Source organism: Echinops telfairi, unplaced genomic scaffold (assembly GCF_000313985.2).
Source record: "Echinops telfairi isolate 266 unplaced genomic scaffold, ASM31398v2 ScPeMD7_7458;HRSCAF=8496, whole genome shotgun sequence".
Classification (NCBI taxonomy): Eukaryota; Metazoa; Chordata; class Mammalia; order Afrosoricida; family Tenrecidae; genus Echinops; species Echinops telfairi.
The window spans coordinates 50899154-50908311 of record NW_022111358.1 but is presented as its reverse complement, the minus strand read 5'-3'; positions in this window follow the sequence as shown (position 1 = coordinate 50908311).

Genomic DNA, 9158 nt, shown 5'->3' with positions numbered 1-9158 from the left:
GAGGATTCTGTGGGAAAGGTTGATGGATCTTTGCTGGGTCTAGATCCTGCCTCTGGCTTGTCTTCTGTCCTGGAGGGAGGCCAGATGATCTCTCAGCCTGGGAGTGGTCAACAGCCTACACTCTCACCTGCCCACCTTGGTTCACTGACCTCTGCACCCTGCTGACTGTCTCATCTCCAGTTGATCAGCCCCTGCAGCTCTGTGAGTCAGGGGAAGCCTCCAGGCTGGCATCTGAGCCCTGGACTTAAAAATTGACTGCTTCTCCAACAAAATCTTTCTGTATTTACTACCTAACCACCCTGAACTTGCCTGATCTCAGAAGCTAAGCAGGATCTGACCTGGTTAGTATTTGGATGGGAGACTTGCTGGGAATACCACGTGGTATCAGCTTAACCACCACACATCTGTCAGTTTGTCATACTGTGGTGGCTTGTGTGTTACTATGATGCTGGAAGCTGTGTCGCTGGTATTTCAAACACTAGCAGGGTCCCCCAAGGTGAAAAGGTCTCATGGAGCTTCCAGACTAAGAGCAGACTACACAGAAGGAATCTGCTGCCCATCTGGGAGGAGGGAGCTGCTGAACACCTTTTGCAGAGCATGGAAACAGTATCAGGTGCTGAAGGCCTGATGAATGGAAGCGGAACATGGTCAGAACTGGTGCCAGCACTTACAGATAAGACATAAGAGTTCATGACACATGGGGATCCAGAGACAGGAATGGCAGTAGCAATACCAGGAGGTCAGGGGGAAGGTATGGAGAGGAGGGGAGGAAGGGGGAGCCAATGGCGATGATCAGGACATAGCCGTACCCACCGTGTGTGTGTGTGTGTGTGTGTGTGTGTGTGTGTGTGTGTGTGACAAACATCAGAAACTGTGGGGGAAAGGAGACAGCGGTCGGTGTAGGATATGAAAATAATAAAGATTTATAATTTATCAAGGGGCCACAAGGGTAGTGGGGAGGGTGGGGGGAAGAGGAGCTGACACCAAGGGCTCAACAAAAAATAAATGCCTAGAAAATAATGATGGCAACCTATGTACAAATGTGCTTGATACAATTGATGCATGGAATGTTACAAGAGCCGTAAGAGCCCCCAATAAAATGTCTTTTAAACTAGTGCCAGAGGTTGGGCTTCACGGGGGAGAAGGCACTCAAAATTGTATTGATAAAGAGCTGTCTTCTCAAAATAGTCAACCATGATGACGTGAATGGAGTGAAGCCTTCAGGATCTGCATTTGCCGATGGGGCACAACTTAAAATGAGACTAAACAGTGCAGAATAATCAGAACTTGGAATGCATAAAGCATGAATTTAGGGAAAAGATCGATACCCCAGGCTGAACTGACTGGTATTGGCCATTTTGAATCAGAAAACCAGAGAGTGTACCATGCCCAGAATGACAAAACGCAGAGGAGTGGTGTTGCATGCATCGTCACAAAGGACATTGCAAGATCTGTCTTGAAGTACAGTGCCGTCTGTGTTAGGACTACATCTATCCACATTTAAGGAAATCCAGTCAACACAACTGTTATTCACATTCACGCACCAACCATCAAAGTTAGTAATGTAGAAAGTGAAGAGTTGTATCAAGGTCTTCAGACTGACATTGATCCAACATGCAATCAAGATGCATTGATAATTATTGGCAATTGGAATGCAAAAGCTGGAAACAAAGAGGAAGGAACAGTCATTGGAAAATACGATCTTAGTATAGAAATGAAGCTAAAGATTACATGATAGAATTTTGCAAGACCAATGACTTGTTCATAGAAAATGCCTTTTTGCAACAAGCCAGTGACTATCCACATGGACTTCTCCAGATGGAATGCACAGAATCAAATGGACTCCCTCTGTGGGGAGCGATGACAGAGAAGCACAATATTAGCAGCTAAGGGCTGACTGTGGAACAGACCATCAACCGTTCCTGCGTAAGTTCAAGTTGAAGCTGCAGAAAACGGGGAAAGTCCATGGGAGCCAAATAGGACCTTAAGTCTATCCCACTTGACTTTCGAGAACATCTGATTGGACTCACTGCGCACTGATGACAGAAGACCTGATGAGCTGCAGAAGGAAGCAAAGGGTCACTAAGAAGACACGAGGAAAGAAAGCTCAAAGTGGCCGTCAGAAGAGACTCTGACACTTGCTCTTGATCGTACAGTAGTTAAGGCAAATGGAAGAAATGATAAAGTCAAAGAGCTGAACAGAGATTTCAAAGGGCAGCTCAAGAAGGCAAAGCCAAATACTAGAATGCAGTGTTCGCAGCCCTAGACCGAGAGCACCAAAAATGAAGAATATGCTCAGCGCATATGAGACTAAAAGAACTCAGACAAATTCAAGCCTCCGGTTGTAATATTCAAAGGTTCTAAGGGCAAGCTATTAGACGACACAGGAAGCAGTCCAAAGAACATGGAAGGAACATACAGTCGCTGTACCGAAAGTAACTAGTCGATATTCCACCACTTCAGGAGACAGCATATGAGCAAGAACCAATGGTACTTAAGCATTTCAACTCGTGAAAGCGCTAGCCAAAAACAAGGCTCCAGGAACTACGGGATACCAACTGAAATGTCTTAACAACCGATGAAGCACTGGAAACTGTCGCTTGTCAATGTCAGGATATTTGGAAGACAGCCTCTTGACCCACTGCCTGAAAAAGATCCACATTTCTAACCATTCCAAAGAAAAGTGACCCAACAGAATGCTCAAATTACAGAGATATCATTAACATCACGGGCAAAGTAAAATTTTGCTGAAGATCTTACAACAACGGTTACAGCAGTACACTGACAGGGAACTGCCAGAGGGCCGAGCCAATTCAGAAGAGGACATGGAACAAGGGATACCATTGTGATGTCAGATGGGTCTGGACTGAAAGCACAGAGCCCCAGAAAGAGGTTTACTGTGTTTCACTGACTACGGATATCCTTGAAAGAATGGGAATACCAGAACACTTCTTTGTGAATTTGGACATGGATCAAGAGGTATTTGTGCAAACGGAACAAGGGAATCGTGCATGATTAAAAATCAGAAAAGGAGTGCATCGGGGTTCTATCCTCTTACCACACTTACTCAATCTGTATGTGGGTGCGAAACAGAAGGATTTCTCCCACATTCTCTCCCCCAAATATATCCCAAACTTAGCTGCTTGCTACACATGGCGAATGACTATACACTTGGAGGTCAACAGAAGTAGGTCAGGGATTATTCTCCCTAAGGGTTATCAGCCATTCAGAGCAAGCAGACACCACTGTTTATCTCACAACAAGTAGGACCCACTCCCTTCTGATAAGGATAGTAGTGGATTGTTTCCCTGAAGGAGAACCCAGGGAGGCCAAGACCACTCAAGGGTGATCAAGGTTAGGCTGCCATGTTGAGTCCAGGGTCCGCCCTTCTTGTCACATGTATATCCCTAGTCCCTCCCCTTCCTGTCATGTGCACACCCCTAGCTCATCCCCTTGTCACACTTATGCCCCTTCCTATGATGTGTATTGCCTATTGTACTGCCCCTTCCTGTGACATGTGTGGTTACCTGTAATCATGCCCCTCCCAAGTAGATATATGCCTTGGTTAGCAATAAACCACGTGAGGTCTCCGCCCGCCTCACCTCGCTTCGGCTCTCACTGTGCGCAGACCTGGCTGGTAAGATCACGGCCATCCAGGAAGTGAGCATGCTACCATGAAATGTGGCTGACTTGTTTATTTGACTCTCTCCTATCTCTCATGCTCTATGACTTTATTGTAATCTATATATCTCAACCGTGCAATTGTGCTTACCGAACCAGTGATTGGTTGTGGGGGTTGGCCTTCCCCTCACATACATGGAGCAAATAAACAGAGAAGCTTGTGGGGTATGAGCCCCACCGTCGGATGGGCCCCAGGGGAGGATGTGTCATTGAGGGGTAAAATAAGAGAGACATCAGACAAGAGAAAGCATGCAAGTGCTCACCTCAGGGACCATCATGACTTCAGGAGTCGGGTCTGTGCACAGCACGCGAATATATTTCCAACCAAGGCTTAATATATTCTTTAGGGGCATGCCAGTCCCCCTAATTACAGGTGACCATGTGCGTCGCAGGAAGGGGGTGTACAGTAGGCACACACGTGACAGGAAGGCATATACGTAACAAGATAGGCAGGCTCTCAGGCAAGGTGGCAGCCTAACCTTGGTCATCCCTGAGTTGGCTTGGCCTTAGGGGTCTTTGGGCCCGCCTTCAGGGGAACAATCCATCATCCTTATCAGAAGGGAAGGGGCTCTACTTAGGCTGGGAGAGACAATAGGGTCTGGTTGCCTTAGATGGCTGACAGCCTTCAGGCAGATCACCTCCAAGTGTACAGTCAGTGCCTCAGGCTTGGCATTTATTATGGGGGGCTATCCTGGGGAATAACGTGTTTCCCACAGAAGCTGGATGACTTGGAGAAGAATGCATCCTCCGCACTGGAGGAAGGCGTGCACCTGTGATAGGCAGCTGACACCGCCTGGCGTGCTGAAAGGGAGGAGGACTTGCAGCACGTGCTGATGGAGATCAAGGATTGCAGCCTTCAGTCTGGATGACAACTCGCTGTAAAGAACACCAACATCCGCACAACTGGACCAATAGGACTTCATGATAAATGGAGGAAAGATCGAAGTTGCCGAGGATTTTGCCTTGCTTGGATCCACAATCAGTGCTCGTGAAAGCAGCAGTCAATCTTATGAGGCCTTGCATTAGGTAATTCTGCGCACAGGGCCTCTTTAGAGCATTGAAAAGCAGGCAGGAAACTTGGAGGACTAAGGTGCACCTGACCCAAACCGTGGTCTTTTCAATTGCCTTCTACGCATGTGAAAGTTGAACACTGACGACGGAAGACGGAAGGAGAAGCACTGTGTTTAATCATGGTGCTGGTGAAGCATGTCGAAAGCACCCCGACTACAAACAGCTGTCTTGGAAGAAGTATGGTCAGAATGTTCCTCAGAGGCAAGGATGGTGGGACTTTGTCTCGTGTACTTGGAGCACATCTTTAGGAGAGACCAGCCCCTGGGAAAGGACGCCGTGCTTGGTAAAGTGGAGGGTCGGTGGGAAAGTGGAGGGTCGGTGGGAAAGTGGCAGGACCTCAAGGAGATGGACCGACACAGTGGCTGTGACAATAGGCTGCAGCACAGGACCAATGTGTGGATGGAGTGGGCGGAGTACAGGGTTGTGTTGTGTGGGACCCCCCTCGTGGGAACCTAACATCTATAGACACCCTTCGCGGGCTTGTGCTCCTGTCCGGGACACAGCCAAAGGCAGGTAGCACCAATTGTGAAGATGCTGCAGATGCTGTTTTCTGCTGTCCATAGGTGGCAAGGAGTCAGACTGCCTCGATGTCACCTAATAGCAGCAATATCATGAGCCAGGCCCACCTGTGCCCCCATCCGGTGAACCCTGCCTGTGAGGCCCCTGCAGGAGCAGCTTTTCCCATGCCTGCCCCCTGCCGTCCAGAGCCTTGCCCCAGCGCCCCCTCACGCGCTGCGGCTCAGAGTCCGTGGGTCCTGCTCCCTGTGCGGTACACTTTTGGACTGTTCACCTGTGATTCACGGCATCCCTTCCACCGCCCACATCCTTCAGTTCACCTGCCGGAATCATTTCAGTTCAAAAGTGATGAGGACTGGGTATGTACCCCCCAGAGACTTGGAAGCAGCAGGGAATCAAACAGCTACCTGCACACCAGTATTCATACGGGTAGTAGCCTAAATGTGGAACCAACCCATGTCCACCAGCAGAGGACAGGTAAAATGTGGATCCTCATGCAACGGGATATTTCCTAACCACAAGACAAAGATGATGCTTGAAACCAGGAGCTGGGGAAGGTCTGCGGCTCCATGCGTGCTGAAAGAGAGGGGGACACGAGACACGTGCTGATGAAAATTACAGACTGCAGCTTTCAGTGTATATTACAACACAATATCAAGAAAACCAAAGCTCTCACAACTGAACCCATAGATAAAGTCATGAAAAAGGGAGGAAAAAACTGATGCTGTCCGGATTTTATTCTGCTTGGACCCACAGCCCACGTTCATGGAAGCTGTAGTCAAGAAGTCAAGCGACTGCATTGAGTAAATCTGCCACGCAGAACCCTTAGTGTTGAAAAGCAAGAATGTCCCTTTGAGGACTAGCATGCACTTGGCCCAAGTCATTGTATTTTCAACTGCCTCATATGCATGTGGAAGTCAAACAATGGCTAAGGAAGATCACAGAAGAATGGATGCATTTGAATTATGGTGCTGGTGAAGAATATTGAAAATACCGTGGACTGCCAGAGAGACAAGCACATCTATGTGGGAGGAAGTACAGCCAAAATGTTCCTTAGAAATGAGGATGGAGAATAAGCAAATGTGGTGAAGAAAGCTGATGGTGCCCGGCTATCAAAAGATATAGCGTCTCGGGTCTTAAAAGCTTGAAGATAAACAAGTGACCATCTAGCTGAGAAGCAACAACAAAGCCCCCAGGGAGGAAGCACACCAGCCTGTGTGATCATGAGGTGTCGATGGGATCAGGTATCAGGCATCAAAGACCCAAACAAAAAATCATATCAAAGTGAATGAGGGGGAGACCCAAAGCCCATCTGTAGACAATTGGACACCCCCTTACAGAGGGTCACAAGGAAGAGACGAGCCAGTCAAGGTGCAGTATAGCACTGAAGAAACATACAACTTTCCTCTAGTTCTTTAATGCTTCCCCCCCACCTCCCACCACTAACATGAACCTAATTCTACCTTACAAAACCGACTAGACCAGAGCATGTACACTGGTACAGATAAGAGCTTAAAACACAGGGAATCCAGGACGACAGATAAACCCCTCAGGACCAATAATGAGAGTAGCAATACCAGTAAGGGGAAGGTGGGGGGAGAAAAGGAAATGATCACAATGATCTACATATAACCTCCTCCCAGGGGTACGGACAACAGAAAAATGGGTGAAGGGAGACAGTGGTCAGTGTAAGACATGAAAAAAAATTTATAAATTATCAAGGGTTCACGAGGGAGGGGGGGTCGGGAGGGTGAAAATGAGCTGATACCAAGGGCTCAAGTAGAAAGAAAATGTTTTGAAAATGATGATGGCGACATGTACAAATGTGCTTGACACAGTGAATGGATGTACATGGATTGTGATAAGAGCTGTACTAGCCCAATAAAATGATTGAAAGAAATGAGAATGGCAGAAGTTCATTTCCTGGACTTTGGCCATGTTATCAGGAGAGACCAGTCCCTGGAAAAGGACATCATGCTTGGGTGAGTAAGGGGTCAGCAGAAAAGAGGAAGACCCTTAAGGAAATCAGTTGACACTGGCTGCAACAAGGATTGTGAGGACGGTGTAGGTCCAGGAAGAGGTTTGTTCCGTTGTATGTGGGGTCGCTTGAAGGTGGCACCTAACAACAGAACAATAAGAATGTAAGGGGAACGGTAACATTCAGTAAGAGTCAGGTCAGCACTCCTTAGCGCAATCAACAACACAGGTCAGCTTTGGGGGGGGGGACAGAAGACTGGGAGGAGCGGGGACAGTGCTGGGACACTGAGGGGTTGACGGGTCACCAATCAAAAGGTGGATGAATGATTGATTAGTTCTCTCTGCAAACTATCCCCCAAATCCAATTTTTTAAAATTAGTTTTTTAAAGGGGAGGCAGAGAGTAAGAACAAGAGGCTCTCTCCACCTTCCAATTCCACCTCAGCCAGGGGTGCAGGTGAACTGATTGTTTCCTTGCATCTCAGTCCTCGCTCGATCCTCTGCTTTTGCTCACTTCGGTTAAAACCAGACATGGCATTGGAGCGACTCCAGAGAGATCGAGGATGTTTAAATGTGCAGTCTCTCTGGGGCTTAGTTTCCACATCTGCACACTGATCCCTGAACGAGTTGTCCTAGGGCAACCTTAGCAAATGAGCTACAGCAAAGACTTAGCATCCACCATCCTGGGGGGCCGCGCACCCTCCGAAGACCCCAGGGGTCCTTCCCGGTTTCTCCCAGGACCTGCTGACGTAGGTGTGCACTGGCTGAGACTCCATTCGCCGCCTCCATCGTCCTGTGGCATCTTCCTTCGATGCCTCTTCTCTTCTCCCAAGGGCTCCAGTCATGGGACTCAGCGCTGACTCTCATCCAGGCTGACCTCTCTTCACTAGTTATATCTGCAGAGACCTTGTTCCCAACAAAGTCACTTTCTGAGGTTCCAGGTGAAGATGAAGTTGGGGGTACATTGTTCAACCCACGACAGTCGCTAAGGGAGCCAGCCAGCCAGCAAAGGGGCGGCTTGATGGGGCAGTGGTTAGGTGCCAGCCTGCCAACCAGCAGGTCAGGAGGAAGAAGTTATGCTGCTGTAGGAGTGACTGCCCTTCAGCCGCCATGGGTCCTGGGGTCCTGGGAATTGAAGACAACAGTGGGTTTTCTGGCTTCCATTAGGAGCAAAAGGAGCCTTTTCTCTTGGGGTGTGGGCTGGAAAGAGCAGCCAGTGTCATCTCCCCTCCTTTGGGATTCGGCCAACCAGCCATTTCCGTCCCTTACCGCTTCAGGATAGAAGCGGGGCGCTCTCTGAGCATACTCACAACTATTTTTGGTAGGGGCTGCACACCTGAGGGGAGCTGTGGAGGAGGGAGGTGAAGTCGGGATAGGAAACCCTGGAGGTGCTCCTGTGCTTCTGGGAGCCCTGTGTCTGGGGAGTGTGTCCAAACAGCCCACAGCTCCTTTTAAGCTGGTGCTGGTGCGTGTGCATGAGTCAGCCATGCTTGGGCCTGGGGCCACCCTGGAGGTTTCCAACCGCAGGGCCTTCGTATCTGAGGTCAGGGATGCTGACGTGCTTCCGAGGTCTGCTCCTCCCCTGGCCTGCTGTTAGAGTTCAGGCAGGAGCCTACAGACCGTCAGTTCCGGAGCCCCCAATTCCCGGGGAACGGCCAGCAGACATCCTGGCTGAGCTACACAGCCGGCTAGCTCCCGCTGGACCACCTGGTGGGCAGGACCTGTCACTTGTCCCTGTGGCAGCCATGTTGGGCGCCTCCCCACCCGCCGAACCCCGAGAGCGCTTGGGTCGTGACAGGAATCGGGCTCCCACCTGCTCCCCGTCCTCGGCTCTCCCAGCTCTGACCCCGAACCCTCGGGTCTCGTAGACGGGCCCTGACGCCGACACTCCTGTGCAAGCGCGTGGAGCCGGCGC